An 18,839-nucleotide genomic window follows, 5' to 3' on the forward strand; every position below is an offset into this window, starting at 1 on the left:
CAGTTGCCAGAGATACTATAATAAATGTCAGCTTAGTTAAGGATAGGGCTGCTCTCCAAAGCTGTGGGAAAGGTGAGGCAGGAGATTACAGAAGAGCTACACCAGCGTCTGCTAAAGTGAGGGCACTGGAAGAACCTGCGGGGGTGAATCCCAGCTCTAGGCCTTTCACAGCACACGGATGTGGGGTGGGTGTGTGTGTCAGACTGGCTTCGCTAGCGTGAAGCAGGACTCAGCTTGCCGAAGCTTGGAGACCCCAGCTCCCGACGCTGGGAGCTGCAGGAACCGGCTGTCTCCGCGCCCAAGGCAGGTAGCAGCGCAGGGCTGGGCTGGGCTCTGTCATTTGCCGCGGGCCAGGCGCCGCTCTCCGCCCTGGGGAAGGCTGCTGGGCATGGGGAGACCTGGCTCCAGGGCGCGGGGCTGGAGTCGTGGGCAGCTTAGATCCGGCAGGAACAAGATACCTTTGCCGGGAACTTCCAGCCGCCGGCTTGCGCTCGGGGCGGCTCCGTGTGCACTTACCTGCGGGGAGCGGAGCCGGAGAGGCGGGGCGGGAGGCGGGGCGGCGCGGCTCGGCTCGGCTCGGCTCGGCTCGGCCCTGCCTGCTCGCCGCCGCTTGCTCCGCGGCCGGCGCTGTGTCTCCTGCGCTTCCAAGATGAGCGGGCAGCGGCGAGGCGGCTGCTGGAACTCGCTGGTAGGTGGGAGCCCGAGCCCGTCCGGGCACGGCGCGCTGGGGATGGGCTGCCGGGCTGTCCCGGGGTGAGGTGGCGAAGCCTGGCGCGGGCAAGGGGGTGGCCAGGCAGGTCTGTGTCCCTGCTGCTTTCTGGGCAGCCTGGGGTGGAACTTCGTGCACGCCGCGCGCCGCTGGTGGGAAGGGAAGGGGTTAATGGTGTTTGTCTCCAAGGGGAAGGAGGTCGTTTGGTGCTGGAATAGGAGCGTGTGTGAAGCATCCCTCTTCCCCTTCCTCCCAAACTGGCTTCCCAGGGGAGCTCTTAGCCCAGGGCCTGGCTTGTTTGTTTGGCAGAGGGCGAGCAACTGGCGCAAACAGCAGCTTGTTGTGAAGGAGTTGATGGGAAACCTGATCCCTGTTAGGGCAGCGTCCTTGCCGTTTGGGTAGGAGTGCGCTTCCTACTACCAGCCCTGGCCTGATCCTGACGTTGAAGGGTGGCTGGGGGAGAGCAAATCCACTGTGCAAGGCACGGCTTCCCCAGCATGGGCAGAATTAGCAGGTCAGAGATGGTCAGAGTCCTGCGCTTCCCCCCTTCTTTTTTCCTACAAAGCAAGGCTTTTCCAACTGCCAAGTGTGTCTGCCCTTGTGGGGCAGGTAGATTAACTAGTACTGCCAGTGCTTCGCCGCTTGTTCCCTTCCAAAGCAGGAAGTTAGGTGCCTTGAGACCATCCTTAACGCTGGCTAATACCAGCTGAAGGAAGGACCCCTACTCCCCCATTTCCTTTCCAGGTCTCCCTGCTGACTCTGAACAGTTACAGTTCAAACATCGATTTATTTACTAGTAGCTTTTCTGAACTTGTCACTTGCTGGGCTCTGCTACCTACCCCCCAGCCTGGTACATGCTCCTGGTCCTGTATTAATACATAATAATTAATAATAGTCGCTCTCCGGTCTGACTTTGCAGGCTGGGTGGTGGCCTTTCCCTCTTTCAGTCTAGAGACTACATTTTTAATAATCTTGTTTCAGTTTCAAGCTTCCCTTCTGGTCAGCAGGGTGCAAATGCTGTGGGCTTGCACCAGTCTGATCTTGTTGCTAACAGTGCTATACAGCTTTAGTGGCCATAAAGTTTAGTTAAATAGGAGTTAAGAGATAATGGGTTTCTTGTTATTTAGACAGTTCTCCTCTGAAATCAAAGGCAGAGCTAGGGAAGTGCACACATAAGGACAGTAATAATGCTAATTTGTCAGTTCTGAGCGGTGAGGTCTGAGAAAGAGGCTGGTATTTGAAAGAATGTTTTGCTATTTTTTTTATTGACTTTCTGCTTTTACTGATGTGATCACTGGCTTTGAAATGTAGCATATTATGGTTGAATTGTCAACCTTGTCAGATATTCAATGTGTCTGAGTTAGCACTATTTTAATTCCTAGTTTTCAAGTCTTACTCATAGCTTTTGGAAGCACAATGTGCATCACCTGTGTAGTTTATGACTATAATTATGCATGCAGCTGCCATGGTTCAGGTGCTTAATGGCAGCTCTGTCAAATGGGATGGTGGGATTTGGGATACATGTCTTGGTGCTTCACAGTTCTCTCAAGTCTGAGTGTGCTGATGGGTTAAGCACTGCCTGTTCCCTGTGGTCGTGGGTGTGATGCCTCTGCCCCATGGAAAATGAATTCTACATCCTTGATTCAGTCACTGTTAGACAATGATTCAAACTAGAACGTCTCAATCCAAGGAGCTGCCATAGCTTAGACAGACTGGTAGCCTGTACCCACTACAGCTCTGCAAGGCACAGTTGCTGTGTGTTTCTAGCCAGTGTGTTGTTTTTACCCGTCAGCTGCAAGGTCAGTGGTGGGCAGCATGCTGGGAATTTGGAGTGCAGTGCCAGTTGCTTGTATTGAGGACTGAGACGTGTTGGGCACAGGTTTGAGCAGCTCCTTTATCCTATGAATAATATTAAACACCCCCTTCCTTCTCGCTACTTTAAAATAACTCAGGTACCCAGTCTGTAGATAGCACTGATGTCCTGCTCAGGAACAGGGAAGCGAGAATGTCACCTGATGTAGATGATGACAGACAAATTTGAGGACAGGCAGCTCACCACCGCCATATTTCCTGTTTGCAGTGCCTGTCACTGCTGCCCGTAACTTGTTAGGAATCTGCTTGTGTTGCTTTCCCTTTTCTTTTCCTTTTAATGAATAAATAATAAATGCACTCAGAAATGAAGAAAAGCAACAACTTGCCTTGATGCAATAGAACAAAACACACAAGTGACTGGAACTATGAGTATAATGAAGCTACAGGAAAGAGAGCAAGCAGCGTAAAGATGCAGAAGGAGGAAGTACCGTTGGCAAAGGTCCATTGCATGGAGTTAGGTGGTGGTTGTGGTTGCTCCCAGAGCCTTGGGTGTGCCTTATGAGGAGCCTTTTGCAGTGTCAAGGGAAAGCTGTGTGCACCCTGTATGTGCTAAAAGTTACCGTTCCTGGTTTGTAAAGAGATAGCTCAGTAGTTTGAGCATTGACCTGCTAAACTTAGGGTTATGAGTTCAGTCCTTGAGGGGACCACTTAGGGATCTGGGGCTAAAACAGTACTTGGTCCTGCTAGTGAAGGCAGGGGGCTGGGCTTGATGACCTTTCAGGGTCCCTTCCAGCTCTATGAGATAGGCATAGCATGGAAACAATCCAATGATGAGTCCTCTCTGTCTAGAGGGGAAACTGATCTAACATTTTAGGGGAGAGGAATAGCTCAGTGGTTTGAGCATTGGCCTACTAAACCCAGGGTTGGGAGTTTAATCCTTGAGGGGGCCATTTAGGGATTGGGGCAAAAATCTGTCTAGGGATTTGTCCTGCTTTAAGCAGGGAGTTGGACTAGATGACCTCAGATCCTTTCCAACCCTGATATTCAATGATTAAACATTGCTCTTCTGAAGCTGCTGATGATAAATTCCATCCACTGAAACAGACCACTTGCATTAATAAGGGGAGCCAACAGCATCCCTGACAGAGGCATAACATGTTAAGTGACTGCTAACTGTTGTGTGCAGACAGACATATATGTGTGTGAAGACAGGGGAGGTACAGTTTCTGAGAGTGCACATGATTGGCTTCTGACTATTAGAAAAATACTGTCACTTTAAATCACCCTCTGTTTAGGGTTGAATCACTTTCCCAAACGCATATATTTTTACCCTTAAAGTTTGGCCTGATTTTTAGGTTTGTTTTAGTTGATGTTTTTGCCCCCTGTTGGGTGGTCCTCAGTCAGTTCTGAGATGACTGTGTCCTGTTTAACCTGGCAGTTCTTGGGTGGAGATGATGAGAATTGTCTCAATGGTGCATTTCCCAGGGACAGCACTTTCAAAAAGGGCTCAGGGCTGCTAAGATTAAGTGCCCTGGTTTTCAGTTCCAAGTGAAGCCAAGGATGACGGGTGACCAGCCCTCTGGAAATGTGGGTGTCTCTGGTTGAGCACGTGGAACCATTCTTTAAAAAGAAAAAAAAAGTGACTGTACCCCGTCCCTTAGGGGTCAGTCTGCTCTAGTGGGATAAGCCAGTGCAATATTGCAGGGAATAGCACAACGGCAAGGAATAAAGGGACCCTTTGGGACAGAAGCCATTTAAGGCTGAGTTCTGCTCATGTAATTCTGTGGTACAGGGTTAGATCTGCATATTGAACTGCTGTGTACTGATGCCACTGAACTCATGGCTTAAATTGTCCCAAATGGCAAGCCTGAAGGACAGTTAGCAGCTGCAGTCTTCTTCTGTGATATTTAAAATCTTGTTCTCCCCATTAAAAGGGAAAAAAAAAAAACCAACCTTGGTTGGTTTTGATCTGGATTTCAACCCCTCAAGTTGAGGAGTGTCTGGATCTGGGGGTTTGGTTGGGCTCCCAAGCTGAGATTCGGGCCCATTGCTGCTCATTTTGCTTGCGAGCCTTGTAGCCAGCTGAGTGGGAATAACTGTCAGCAGCACTGCTTTGGCTTTCAGTCTCCTTAGACCTTTCAGCGCTGTGTGTGTACCTGCCAAGAACACGACGTCTGTGCCTAGCCCTAGGAATCCTCTTGGCCAGAGAGAACGCCCTTCCTTGGGTTTGAAGTCACCCCATATTCTGATCAGTTCTGGAGCTCAGATGCTGGGGACTGTGCCCACTGCTCTCCCCCGACTTTATAGAGCACTCTGCTTCACAGCCACTGGTGTAAAGTTGGCTGCTTTTTATTATTTTTTCCCCGAGAACAGTTGTACGTTACGGCTTAATGAGAACTCTGGTGTAGTGTCATCTATTATAAATGAATAACTGTTAGTTACACTGATTAATGAGCAGAATACACAGTAGGGAAGGAAACTACTGACCTTACTGGGCCTTCTGTTCAGGTTGTTTACTCAGTTGCTGTGTCTTGTTCCTATAGTGACAACAGTGGGTTGGAACCTGCGGTCCCAAGAACACCGGCGAAGATTGGTTATTTAGGGAAAAATTCTAGCACTAGTGTGAGGCTGAAATACCTGTATTGTGCTTTGTGTTAACACCATTGCTGGGCTGTGAAGAATCCTCAAGCCAAAGCAGAGTTCCCTGGGCTGGACAGATCTTGGGAATGGAATGTCTCAGCTCTTGAATTAGATACCAGCTTCCTGTTTTCCCAACTGTGGCTGTTAGCAAACGTGAAAAGAAACTCCTTTGCCAGCGGCCTAGAACATATTTCTGTCCCTCTCCAGCTGTAAAGGAGGAAGCGGAACAAGGCCTTAGCCCATGCACACTTCATTCAAGAAAGCGATACGCTCTAAGCACTGCAAACCCTTCCTGCGCTATGTCAGGATTGGTGTGTGGGACAGGAGGGGTTGAGGCCTTGGCCAGCTTCAGTAAAATGTATCTCACTTGTTGGCTTTAAGATTCCCCACCGTGTGCACTCCTTGGTCCCTCACTGAGCCTCTAGGAGTGAGGGGCAGACTGGGGAGTACAGGATAACTCCTGCATGGCTGGATGTATTGGCTCCTCTCAGGAAATACACCAGGGAGTGACCACTGAATACAATAGCTGAGCTCTGATTTCCCCCTGCGGGGCTTGTAGCCATCCCCAGTCAGGTGCTGCTTGTGCCCTGCCCCTGCTCAGCCCATCTCTCTTCTCTCTCACCTCCTTTTTGGCCTGTCTCTTCCTAGGGTGTTTGCTGCCCCACTGGAGCAGTGGGGGTGGCAAGCGGAGGGAGAGGGGCAGAGAGCCCTGGGCTGGCAGATGCTGTGGCCAGCTGCCCTAGAGATCCCTCGGGAGCCAAGAGAGTAGGCAAGTGGCTTTGAAGGAACATGCGGGCAGATCTACTGGCTTTATCTGCAGACGTGGGAGAGGAGGGACAGATCTGGGGCCCTGCAGCCCTGCCTGTGCCTCTCCCTTGCCCTTTTCCCCAACCTGGCTTTGTGTCTCCGAGTGCTGCAGGTTTTTGTGGTGTTATGTGATATGTGTAAATGCCACAATCTTGTCCTGTGTTGCATGTGTGCAGGGATTCTCCAAGAGCAGGGAAGGGTAACGGGATATGAAGATCATGCTCCCTTGGGCACCAGGCTGGGGTCCTGCTGCTGCATCTAGTGATGCTCGCCTGCCTGAAGGCATGCGGAGGTGACCAGTTCTCGCCTTCTCTCAGGCAGCAGGTATTGGGGAGGGGTCCGCACACTGCTCTGCTTTAGGGCTTCAGGAAGGAGTATGGCTGAGTACACTGCCCCCCCCCCCCGGGACCCATAGTTCGGAATGGGTCTGGTCCTCGGCTCAGTGCTCTGTCTCTGCTGCTGCCTTGCAGCCCCCCACCTTGGTCAAAGCGGAATCTTGCTAAAACACCCACCCTTTTTACATCCAGTATTTTAAATAAACTCCTCCAAGGTTGAGCTGCCTCCGAGGAGGACAAAACTGAGTGAGCTGGCAGGAGACAGCAGGTCTGTGGTGACTAATTTTTCCAGTCTCCCTCCCTTTTGTGTTTAAATGGTCTGTGTCCAATCCTGGCCCGCTGGCCCCAGCACTGCACCAGCCTTGCAGTTGGGACTGCACACGCTTGGCCAAGTGATCAGAAAGGCCATCTACTTGCACTGTAGCTGCTGCAAGCTCCTCGAGGTCTGCTGCAGAAATGCGCGGTGTTTGCTCCGTGCTGCTGCATTGCAGCCCACGTCCCTATTTTTATCTCCCCTCTGCAGCATTGGAGGCAGCACTGTCACCAGGGTAGGGATGGGCCACAGTCGGCCTCTTGCTTCACTAGCAAATCCCCCTTGCTCCGGGGAACTGTTCTAAACCACGGCAGTGAACAATGTGACAGCTCCTTAGGGCGTGGATGGGGGCTACAGTCCATGTGGGATCGCAGACCCCTTTCTCACCAGCCTGGGGGCCTTAGGGATTTTGGGGCATGCTGTAAAGAGGAGCGGCTAGTGCTGCTGCTGGGACTTGGTCCCTCACAGCTTGTGGGGGTGCAGGCTGTGGGCAAGGGTCTGTGCCCTTCTTTGCTCCTCTGGGATGTGGGAGGGTGAAGGGTTTGGTGTATTGCTTTTCTTCCGCTCTGAAAGCCGACTCTTCCTTGCTAGTGCTGGACGACACCTTGGGGATCTGGGATGTGCATCCCACCCCACCTGCTTGGGTCCAGACTGTCCAACGGGGGTCCTTTCTTCCAAATGCTGCTAGTCAGAGGTGCGACCCAGCGAACACAACTGACAGTTTGGAGTAGGCTGCGGCTCTGATCCTGCCCAGACTTGTGTATGTGCTCTGGTGGAGGCATGGGACAAGGCCTGCTGACCCCAGTGGAATTCCTTGTATGAGTCAAGTGAAGCAAGTGTAGCGGTGAGCTGCATTTCCTTTCTCCTCACAGCTGCCCATCACCCGACTCTTACTGTAACTTTATCAGTTCTCCATCACCACAGTGTCTCCTAGGGTGGGCAGGGTCCAAGTATACAACCTTTTGGGTTTTAAACTACTTTAAGAATCAGAGAAGGGCACAAGGCCAATATATTCCCCCTTTGCAGGCCCCTTTTGTGACAAGATCATCTTTCTCATTAGTACTGCATTCACACAGGGGGACTCTGCCTCTTTCCCGCCATCCCAGTGTTACATCTGGTAATACGATCAAGGCACACTATGGTGTGTAGGTGGCCTCCATTGATAAGGTAGGGCATGGGGTGAAGAGGGATGATTATAATGGCCAAGTCCTGTGGGGAAAGGTTTAAACCGCTGATCTATGTTCAAGCAGGCTTGCAGAGACTCCAGATGCATCTGGTTTTTCAGCCGAGTGGTGAGGAAGTCTGGAGGATTGCTTTGTAGTTAGACTGCTTCCTCCCTAGCAGTGGTGTGCGAAGTGAATGGCCATGTGAGCCCTCTCCCCAGGAGCATTGCCGCTGGATGCGATGAGCAGTGTGACAGAACATACTGCTTATCACTTTCCTGTGTAATTATTTATGGGTGTAGAAAACGCACACATGATCAAAGGAAGAGGCTGCCTCCTGGTCTCAAGCCATTAGGGGTTCTCTGTCTGCGCCCTGTTCTCCATTTAAACTGGGACAGTAGTGTGACCATCCATCACGTTTTGGTCCAACTCTGAGCCAAGAGGAGTCTCCGAATAGGCAGCAAATGTTACTTAAGGGAGCTGGAGAGTATTTCCCAATAAAACCCACATTTATTATTTAAAATTGCGCTAACTAGGATATGGCCAGAGGGAAGGACGTGCTCAGCATACTACGGCAAGCAACCAGGCTTAATAAATGGATGTCTGTTCTCCCCCACCTGCTGCATTTCTGGTGTAGGGATCGGTAAAAAACTGCCAAGTGCTTGAAGGGAAATAAAACCAGGCTCTGCTTGAGGCATATCAAAGGAGCATGCTCAAAACCTAGAGTGTAGGGTGTGCTGTTGTATGCTCTTCCCCAGCATCTTGTGTGTTCTGGACCTGATCTTTCAGTCCTTTCTCAGGTAAAACTCCCATCATGGATTGGGACTTTTATATTCACCCATTTAAATTAATAGTAAAACTCGCTATCTCCTCCAAAACCTCCAAGTAAGTTGTATTTATTTTACAGCTCTTAAAAAGTCTGCTGAAGCCACTCTGAGCTCCCATGCCCCTGAAGTCAGCATGAGTTCTAGGATTGAGGATAGGACTCAGCATTGGAGAGCAGAGGGGCAAAGCCCAATAGATCATAAAAAGGGGAGAAGTGTTACTTTCCCCATCTGTGATGCCAGGATAAAAATGTTGCTATCTGTAGAGTGGTTTGAAATTCTCACCTGAAAGGGGCTATACACTTTATTATTATTGCTAGAATTCATGTTGAATAGTGACATTAATCAGTAGATCTATTTATTTATTATATTATAGTAACTGGATCACATTAAGGGTAATGGCCTAGGAACATTTCGTTTCAATCCACTGTTGAGCTAGTTGAGCAAACCAAAGCAAAAAAACTCCAAAAGTCTTAACTTCTCTTAGCAAGCAGGAGTGTTACAATGGCAAGTTTCAGCACCAGTATAATAAATGCAGGCTGGGAGAAAAGCTGCATGGAAGTAAACAGAAAAGGTGCTAAAAAGATGCACTCCTCCTGCAGCCTCCTTCAGCAGCAAATCAGAGATACCAGGGACTAAATTAGCTTGTGTGTTCTTCAAAGAGACACAGAGCGTATGAAATGTGTGTCATAGACAGACATCAAAAGAATCCCAGTAAATCTGGTTGTGTAACTGGGCTGATTAAAATTAGGCTGTTTAATTATGCTCAAGCACCTGAAACACAGTGTGCTCCGGAGAGCAGCGGGGCCGTGAGTTAAGCTGTGACATTAGCTCAGGCTGACATGAAGCTATTAACCTGCTCTGCTGCGGGAAGGCTCCGGGTGATAAGACAGGGCTGAAGGTGTCACGGCCTGACGTGGGTGCTCTGTGGCAAACCCACCTGATTTATTTGCGTCTTCTGGGGGGTTCCCAGCTGTGTCCCCCAGGCAGGAGGGGCACACTTGACGTCCTCGTGTTGCTGCTAAGTTACATTGTATTAGAATGCACATTAGCTAGCACCAGGCAAGCATGCAGGCTCTGATGGTTCTGAAGGGGTCAGCATTGGCTCTACCCTGCCTCCATTGAGCTGTACCATTGGCTGTCATAGGAGCAGAGTCAGAGTGACTCTGAGGGCATCTGAAACACCCTCTCTCTGCGCAAAGCTGGCCCATTGTGCTTACAGTCCTGTGGCCTGGCCCCAGGTGCACTGCAGTTAACCACAAGGAGCTGAGGCAGTGTTAGGCACTGCAGGACATGTTAGGGAATGTGTCTGAACTCAGGTAGTTTCCCTGTGAAGACAAACCCTGATGGGCTGGCGTTAGCCTTGCCAGTCACCCGCAGGCCATTCAGAAGGCACTGGATGCTGTTACCCAGCAACTTAACATCCAGCCAGAGGAGGGCACCATAAGCCCCACAGCACAACCAGGTCACAGGGGCCCAGGCTCAGGAGAAGCCAGAGGTTGCCCGTGAGCAGGTGACTGGAGAACACAGCCTGGCAGCTGTTGGTGCAGGGAAGGCTGGGCCCTAAGCAGCGCAAGAGCCAGGACAGGCAGGGGAGCATCTGGGTGCTTGTCGCTGGCAGGAGGCCAGCAGCATTTCTGGCAACCAGGGAAACCCTAGGGGAAGGAGAGGGTTCCTCTTGTACTGTGTATTGAACTGCCCCTAGGGACTACTGGCTTCTCTCTCACTGTGGGGCTGAGGGTATTTGCACCTGTTATTTCAGCAGCCTAGAAAAGCATAATCTGTTCCCTGCGGTGTGTGAGCATTAATAGGACCCCCGAAAACAGAAGCCTAGAGATCCCAGTGCTGGAAGCACCTGCCGTCCATTGAGCAGGCTGTAGAGGGGGCCTCTGTGTCACGCAACACCCTGCAGCGGGGTGTGGACACTGTGTTCACTTAGCAAATGGGGAGTGGTTTTTGCCTTAAGGGTTTCATGGCTCTTCAGAGGGATGGATCAAGGGGTGGGAAGAGACACCTACCACAGGGCCTAAACCTGCTGTTCCTCTGTCCATACAAAAGACGAGGAGTCAATCAGGGAGGTCCAGGGGCAGTGCCCTGTGGAAGAGCTCAGTCCCCTCCTGTGTCCTTTCTGCCATATGGTAATGACAGTAACCAGGGCTGTGTCCAGTATTGTGCAGGGACTGGTTAGAATAACCAGAATAAATGGCTCAAGATGACTTGGGGATACAAATACAATTTCTTTAGGGTACAAAACAAACCAGCTAAAACTAGTTAATTAGCAAATGGCTGATCACCCAATGTGCTTAGCTCCCAGCTGGAAACCCCACTCCTTGATAGGTTAAAATGGGGCTAGATAGCTTAGGGGCCTGGAGCTGAGGCTCCTGGATGAAGCCGGCCAGCAGATGGGTAAATAGAGGCAAGGTGGTTGTTGGCCAGAAATTCTCCTTGTCTGGTGTGTAGGCAATGCCATTGAGACGTGGCTGGATCCTTGCCATAGGGCTGCCTGCCAGGAGTGCCTTCATAGAATCATAGAGAATCATAGACTATCGGGGTTGGAAGGGACCTCAGGAGGTCCAATTCCCAACTGAATCAGTCCCTGAAACAGTCCAATTAGTCTTTCAAAAAAAAAATATGGAGATATACCTATCTCACAGAGCTAGAAGGGACACCAAAAGGTCACTGAGTCCAGCTCCCTGCCTTCACTAGCAGGACCAAGTACTGATTTTTGCCCCAGATCCCTAAGTGGCCCCCCTTAAGGATTGAATGCCCAGCCCTGGGTTTAGCAGGCCAGTGCTCAAACCACTGAGCTATCCCTCCCTTCCTTCTGAATGCCAATAGCCTGTATGGGTTTAATTTATAACAAAAGCATACGCCCATGCCCCCATAATAAGCCCCAACACCATAGTCCAGTCAAAACATCAAATGCAGCCCTGGCTTCCCAGTCAGCTCTGGCACCCCTCACTATGCCCTAGCTCCTTTGCCCTTCCAACTGGAGTCCTGCCCCACTCTTCCCTGTGGCAATCCCACAGCCTCTCAGCTGGGAGCATCCCTCGCTCCCTCAGCCCTGTCATGGTTCCCTTGGGTCTAGAAAAGTGGTTAGTCTAGCCCCGGAGATGTTAGTGGATGTGCCCCTGCACTGCTCTCTTCAGCCCTCCCTGGCCCTTGGTTCTGGCATAGAGCCAGCAGGCAACCCCCCACTGCTTCTTTCTTGGCTTCAGTGTTCTCACAGGAACCAGCTTCTGCTGGCTTCCAGGTCTCCCCCGGTCTCTGGCACTTCTCACCTGCCCTTCTTGGCTGTACCCATCTGCTCCGGTTTACTGAGACCCACTTTTTAGGCCCCAAGTGCTGCCCTGCCCTTTTAATTGGCCAAGCAGGGAGCACCCATTCTGGCAGGGGAGCTGGATCTGTTTCATTCACATGGGGCAGCCACCCTGGAACAATCCAGTGCTCACATTGCAGGAAACTTCACTGCGGCTGGCACTGATTGTCCCTCTTGTATGCAGTTTCAACAGAGGCAAAGGGATGAACGGGCCCTGGGGAGCGAACTCAAACCCTACCAGGGAGGGACCACAGGAGCAAGAGGGAAGGGAGAGTGGCATGGGAAAAATGCAGTAGTTTTGGCTGTGCCGTCCCTGCTGTGTGGGTTAAGGGTGAATCTCCAGAGCCAGTGCAGTGCTGAGGTAACAGAGAAATAATTGTTCCAAAGGCATCTGTATTCCTCTCCCTAGAGAGCTCTAGGGGAGAGTGTAGGGATCTTCTGCACGATGCAGGGAAAAATCGTAACTAATGGAATAATAGCTTCCAACATTGTCCCAAAGTGACTTATGGGCAGTATTCTGGCTTGTGCTGCCCCTTGGCACGTGCTGGAAACCTACCACCAGTGGTGGCCTCTTCAAGATATTGCAGTGGCTTTGGGCCGGCCCACAACAGAGGTGCATTACAGGATATGTCTCCACTACAGTCGGGACAGCCTGTGTAGGTGAACCAGAGCTAGCTCGCTCACAGTAGTTGCAGCGACACAGGCCAGCTGACCGCGTATGTTTGTCAGGTTCCGGGTGGGATTGTACTCGGGTGACTATGTCATCCCACTACCTGTGCTGTTGTGGTTGGCTGGATCGAGGCTAGCTTGGGTGTGCCTACATTGCACCTCCCAGCGGCTGTGTAAATATCTCCTAAGATCTCATGCAGACGGCTGCTGCCTGACCCAGGCTCCTCACGCTTGCTGTCTGGTTCCCAGGCACATGCCCAAGGCTGCTATGTTTGTGTTAGAAAGGGACTTAGCCTGGATTTTGAACGCTTCAGCTTTGCAAACATTTATCACTATCTTAGAGGACTCACTTTCCTCCCTTCCTCATGCCCAATAAAATGCAGTTGCCTGGGAGGATGGCAGTTTGTGGACGTGCACCACTGCAAAGTGGTGTGGAACTTTGGGGAGAGGTGGGAACAACTTTGAGAAAATGTCCCCCACCAGAAAGTGGGCTGTAGCCTCCGGAAGCACAGAGTGTTAGCGAAATGATGGCCTTATGAACTGGCTTTTGTTGCTGAAGTTTTTGATGCAGCCTAGGGTGACAGCAGGATTGTTAAGATGCTGAGGCAGAAGAAATCCAGAAACTGCGAGTTGTTACTAAGATTTATTGGCACAGTCTGCATAAAAGCATTTTATTTATCTGAACGCATCTGACACATACTTAAAGCTGGCACTTTAAAGTTTCTGGAATTCTTCTGGCATAATATTCCCTGGAGTATCATTCACACACATTGTCTCTCTCCTAAACTTTATATGTAAACACTGAAAGCTCATTTATGGAACGTGCATGCTATAAGGTAACTTCTCTGTTTCCCTTGGTACGTCTACACTATGGGATAATTCCGATTTTACATAAACTAGTTTTATAAAACAGATTGTATAAAATCGAGTGCACGCGGCAACACTAAGCACATTAATTTGGCGGTGTGCGTCCATGGTCCAAGGCTAGCGTTGATTTCCGGAGGGTTGCACTGTGGGTAGCTATTTCGTAGCTATCCCATAGTTCCCGTAGTCTCCCCCACCCCTTCTAGGTTGAGAGCCCAGTGGCTGATGGGGCAAAAATCATTGTCGCAGGTGGTTCTGGGTAAATGTCGTCAGTCATTCCTTCCTCCGGGAAAGCAACGGCAGACAATCATCTCGCGCCCTTTTTCCCTGGATTGTCCTGGCAGACGCCATAGCATGGCAACTATGGAGCCTGTTCAGCTTTTTTTTTTTTTACAGTCACCGTATGTGTACTGGATGCCGCGGACAGAGGCGATACTCCAGCGCTACACAGCAGCATTCATTTGCTTTTGTATGATAGCAGAGATGGTTACCAGTCGTCCTGTACCGTCTGCTGCCAGGATAATTTGGCAATGAGATGACGGTTATCTGTCCTTCTGTGCTGTCTGCTGCTATCATGGGTGCCCCTGGCTGAGGTCGTCCGGGGGCGCAAAAGCAAAACCGGGAATGACTCCCCGAGTCAATCCCTCCTTTATGGTTTCTAAAAATAGAGTCAGTCCTGCCTAGAATTTGGGGCAAGTGTACTAGAGAAGCAGTGTATCAGAGAGTACAGCTGCTCCGTGTCAGATCCTGCAGAAATGATGAGCTATATGCCATTCACGGGGGTGCCCCTGCAACAACCCCACCTGTTGCTTCCCTCCTCCCCCAACTTTCCTGGGATACCATGGCAGTGTCCCCCCCATTTGTGTCACGAAGTTATAAAGAATGCAGGAATAAGAAACAGTGACTTGTTAGTGAGATAAAATGAGGGGGAGGCAGCCTCCCGGTGCTATGACAGTCCAGGCAGGATATTAAGCAGTGCGGAGGAGAGGAGCCCAGCATCCCGCTGCTGTGATAGTCCAGGCAGTACAGAATCTTTTCTTTACACAGGAAAGGGAGGGGGCTGATGGAGCTCAGCCCCCAGTTGCTATGATGAGGACAGTTACCAGCCGTTCTGTCCCATCTACTGGGAATGACCAGGAATCATTCCTATTTTTACCCAGGCACCCCCAGCCGACCTCACCTGAGGCAAGCCAGGAGCACTCACGGGCTGATGGTGACGACGGATATCAGTCATATTGTACCGTCTGCCACCAGGGAGGGGAGAGGAGCGGCTACTGCTCTTCACCGCTGCAGCATCGCATCTACCAGCAGCATTCAGTAGACATAGGGTGACATTGAAAAAAGTCAAGAAACGATTTCTTTCCCTTTTCTTTCACGTGGGGGGGCGGGAGGGAGTAAATTGACGAGCTATTCCCTGAACCACGCCGGACAATGTGTTTGACCCTACAGGCATTGGGAGCTCAGCCAGGAATGCAAATACTTTTTGGAGACTGCTGTGGACTGTGGGATAGCTGGAGTCCTCAGTACCCCCTCCCTCCCTCCATGAGCGTCCGTTTGAGTCTCTGGCTTCCCGTTACGCTTGTCACGCAGCACTGTGTAGCCTGTAGATTTTTTTTTTTTCCAAATGCTTTGGCATTTCGTCTTCTGTAACGGACCTCTGATAGAACAGATTTGTTTCCCCATACAGCGATCAGATTCAGTATCTCCCGTATGGTCCATGCTAGAGCTCTTTTTGGATTTGGGACTGCATTGCCACCCGTGCTGATCAGAGCTCCACACTGGGCAAACAGGAAATGAAAATCAAAATTTCGCGAGGCTTTTCCTGTTTACCTGGCCACCGCATCCGAGCTGAGATTGCTGTCCAGAGTGGTCACAGTGGTGCACTGTGGGATACCGCCTGGAGGCCAATACTGTCAATTTGCGGCCACACTAACCCTAACCCGATATGGTAATACCGATTTTAGCGCTACTCCTCTCGTTGGGGAGGAGTACAGAAACCGATATAAAGAGCCCTTTATATCGATATAAAGGGCCTCGTAGTGTGGACGGGTACAGCATTAAATCGGTTTAACGCTGCTAAAATTGGTTTAAACGCGTAGTGTAGACCAGGCCCCCTGTTTTAGCCCTGGCGCTTTGTGTTCCCATCTTCCTATGCCCTTGCAAGTTGAATCCAGAGTCTAACATACTGAAAGCTCCAGGTAGCTTTGAAATGTTTATCCAGGGATTTGAGTGCTGCAGCATGAGAATCTGGGCCCTCTGGTGCTCTATGCTGACACAGCAATCTGCAATTCACTCTCCATCTTGCAAGATCCTGTGGAGACGGAGCCAGAAACAATTCAGTTTACTTAGCAAACTGGCCCTGATTTCTCCTAGTCTGTGCTTTACATTATGATGGATGGGGAATGAGTGCTCGAGTACATTGTTTTAGCTCCGCTCAAAGATGCCTTTGTCTGCTCTGCTTGTTTTTCCTCCAGAAATGTGCTCTGGCTTTACTTGGAGGTTTTCCCTGGCTGCTGGTTGGTTCTGTCTTGCTCCCAGGTGCTGGAAGCTTTTGCACATGCATTATTAGAAAGGGATGATCTGGGACTGTGTATGTAGGACCCAGCTCTGCCCCTCTCTGCGCCCCACTCTAGCTACTGCACTGCTCCTTTGCTTGCAGCGTTGCTGTTCCAGCGCAATTTGTGATTAGCACTGCAGCTTTTAACTATGCCAGTAGCCAGGCCTTGCTTGGGCTGTCTCCTGAGCCCAATAGTTCTCTAGCTTTGCCTCACAAACTTGCTTCTCCTCCTCCTTCTCTCCTCAGGACTGTGGCCATTTCTTCAAGACAACATATGCAAAGAGCTTTCTGATTCTGCCTTCCTCCAGCCAGACGCCCACTCCTGGATCCCCAAATGTTTTTTATCAGCTCCTAAGCCCTGACTCCAATCACTTCTGACTTCTCTGGGCCACGTGCTCACATAGACCCCAAGTCCCATGCCTCTCCAGCTGCGGCCTCCTCCCCTTTGCCTTTCAGCTCCTGACTTTCTGCTGATGCCCTGATCTCCTCTGCTCTGCAATCCTCGCCTCCCCTGAAAATATCCTCCCAGGGCCTCCTCCTGCTCAGGTCCATGGGCTCTCTTCCTGCCTACCGTGGGGCTGCCTCCCTTGCTCTCTCCCTGCTCCTGTGCTCTAAGTCTTGGCTATTCCTTGGATCTCCTCTTCCATCTTCCCCTCTCTGTTGGCTTCTCTGGGTTCTGTCTTCAGTCTCCTCCTTTCTGGTGCTTCCTTGTCTGTTTTCAGGGCCTCTTTAGTTGTGAAGTCCAGTCTCCCTCTCCTCTTCTGTGCGGACTCAAACCTCTGACACATGCTGAGCTCAAACTTCTTCAACATCCTTCAAGCCTCTCTTGTCCTCTCATCACCCAGTGCACAGTCTCAGCGTCCTGTCTCTTTTAGGGTGACCTGATGTCCCGATTTTATAGGGCAGTCCCAATATTTGGGGCTTTGTCTTATATAGGTGCCTATTTACCACCACCCCCGCCCCATCCGCTGTCCTGATTTTTCATACGTGCTGTCTGGTCACCCTAATCTCCTTCCATGCACTGTCTATGCCATGTGCTGTCACTCTTCTGCACCACCACTAACCCTGATCCCCGCCCATCCCAAATGGCTTGGCCACCTCTCGCCTCCACTAAAACAAACGGCTCGTCCTGGCCACCCTGCTCCTCAACTCATCTCCTACTCCTCCCCCATCCCATCCCAAATATTGCTACTCAAATCACCTTCTGTTCCTCTGATGGCTCTGCAGCTCCCTTGAGATCCATCCATCAACTCCCAGCCTTTGACCCTCAGTGCGGGGCACGGCTCTGTCCTGGCACATGTCTCTGCTCTCCCTTCTCACTCCTTTTTGCTCTGCACAGCCAGGATAGTTTGCTGCTCCTTTTGTGTCCCCTGCTCACTCTCAGTTGTGTAAGGCCTTCCTTGCTGCCCTGTCCCTATCCTCACAGCACACTCCTTTGTGCGGGCCTTTCAGCAAGCATCTCTGGGAATGTCAGAAACGGTCTCAAATTCATACTGGCTCAGCTGTGTCTGCAGCATTTTAAGCTACAGGAGGTAGGTCCTGTGTCCCCTCTTCTGTTCTCACAGCACGATGCACCCTGCCGCCCCTTGGCAGAGAGCGCAATGATCGCTTTTGCTTCGGGTGGCAATGTCTGTGCTGTATTTAACATCCACCATTACAAATAGGTTGAAATGAAATTTGAAAACCTTAATGAAAAGAGCCTCTATTAGTGTGAGGGGCAACCGAACCTGATATGTGGTCCTGGGATCCCTACCAGTGTCACCTTTATTGCTCCAGGTCCTGGCATTTGACATGTTCTCTCATTTCTAGAAGGACATAATAGCGCATCCTCCTTTAATTCCGATTATCCCCCCAGGACTCCTCAAGTCATTTAATCAGCACTTTATCTAATGAATAATTATCAATCAACATTATCCTTTCCTTAGGAGGTGATTATAACTAGTCTGTTTAGCTAGGTGATTAGAAGTGAGGTAATGTTTATTTCAGCAATCTCTGTGCTCCTATCGGCTGTGTTTTTGCAGCTTCCCAAAGCAAATATAAGAGGTAATGTACACCCAGCTGCTGGAATACCATTGTGGGGCTATGGTGATGTGGCAAACCTTAGAAGAAAAATCAGAATGGTTTGTTAATGTCACCAAACCACACAGATTTATGAGTGTCTTGGGAGCATGTTATTCATTGCATATCTGCAAACAAATTCTTTATTTTGCTGCTTCCTGTCTATCTCATTCATTCTTTCTGCCTCTTCTTTCTCACCTCATTCTCCCATCTTCTCTCTGTAGAGGGAGTGTGATCTAGTGCTGAGACCAGGGTACTAGGAGTCAGTAGACCTGGTTCTGTTTGTGTCTGTGCCCAGCAGTTTGTGGCCATGGGTACGTCACTTAATTTTTTGTTGCTCAGTGTTCCCATGGCCTACCCAGCTGCCTATAAGGGCCCGTCACTGTAGCATGCAAGCTAACCCAGTGAGGGTTTTTGAGGCTCCATCAGTAATATCTGTGAAGTACTTTGAGATCCTCAGATGAAAGGCATTATGAAAATATTGTGCCCCATGCCACTGAGGGTCTTTGCCTCCCTTCCCAATCTCTCCCCTGAGCACAGCCAAGCCTCTGATGCGGTGGCCGTAATGGGAGATCCATATTCTGGATGTTGGGAGACTGAATTGATTTAAACTCCTGCCTTTCACACATATTTCCTTAAGCCCTTTGCTGCTGGCGGGTTCTCATATAGTTGTATGATCTGAGAAAAGTGCCCCCAGCTCCCGATAGTGTTCTCAGGATTAATGCATGTGTATTACAGTTCAGCAGTTGTATACTGTGCCATTGCACAC

General features: G+C 50.4%; 1 protein-coding gene across 4 annotated transcripts in view; it reads left to right on the forward strand.

The window, feature by feature from the left end:
• The first annotated feature begins 622 nt into the window (after nucleotides 1–622).
• LOC115657517 (probable E3 ubiquitin-protein ligase MID2) overlaps nucleotides 623–18,839 on the forward strand; it is a 401,900-nt gene continuing 383,683 nt past the window's right edge. For all 4 annotated transcript variants that reach the window (XM_030575451.1, XM_030575455.1, XM_030575456.1 and 1 more), the window contains exon 1: nucleotides 623–688. The gene's annotated coding sequence lies outside the window, so the exon portion shown is untranslated. The remainder of the gene's footprint in view (nucleotides 689–18,839) is intronic.

This window comes from Gopherus evgoodei, chromosome 9 (genome assembly GCF_007399415.2).
Source record: "Gopherus evgoodei ecotype Sinaloan lineage chromosome 9, rGopEvg1_v1.p, whole genome shotgun sequence".
Classification (NCBI taxonomy): Eukaryota; Metazoa; Chordata; order Testudines; family Testudinidae; genus Gopherus; species Gopherus evgoodei.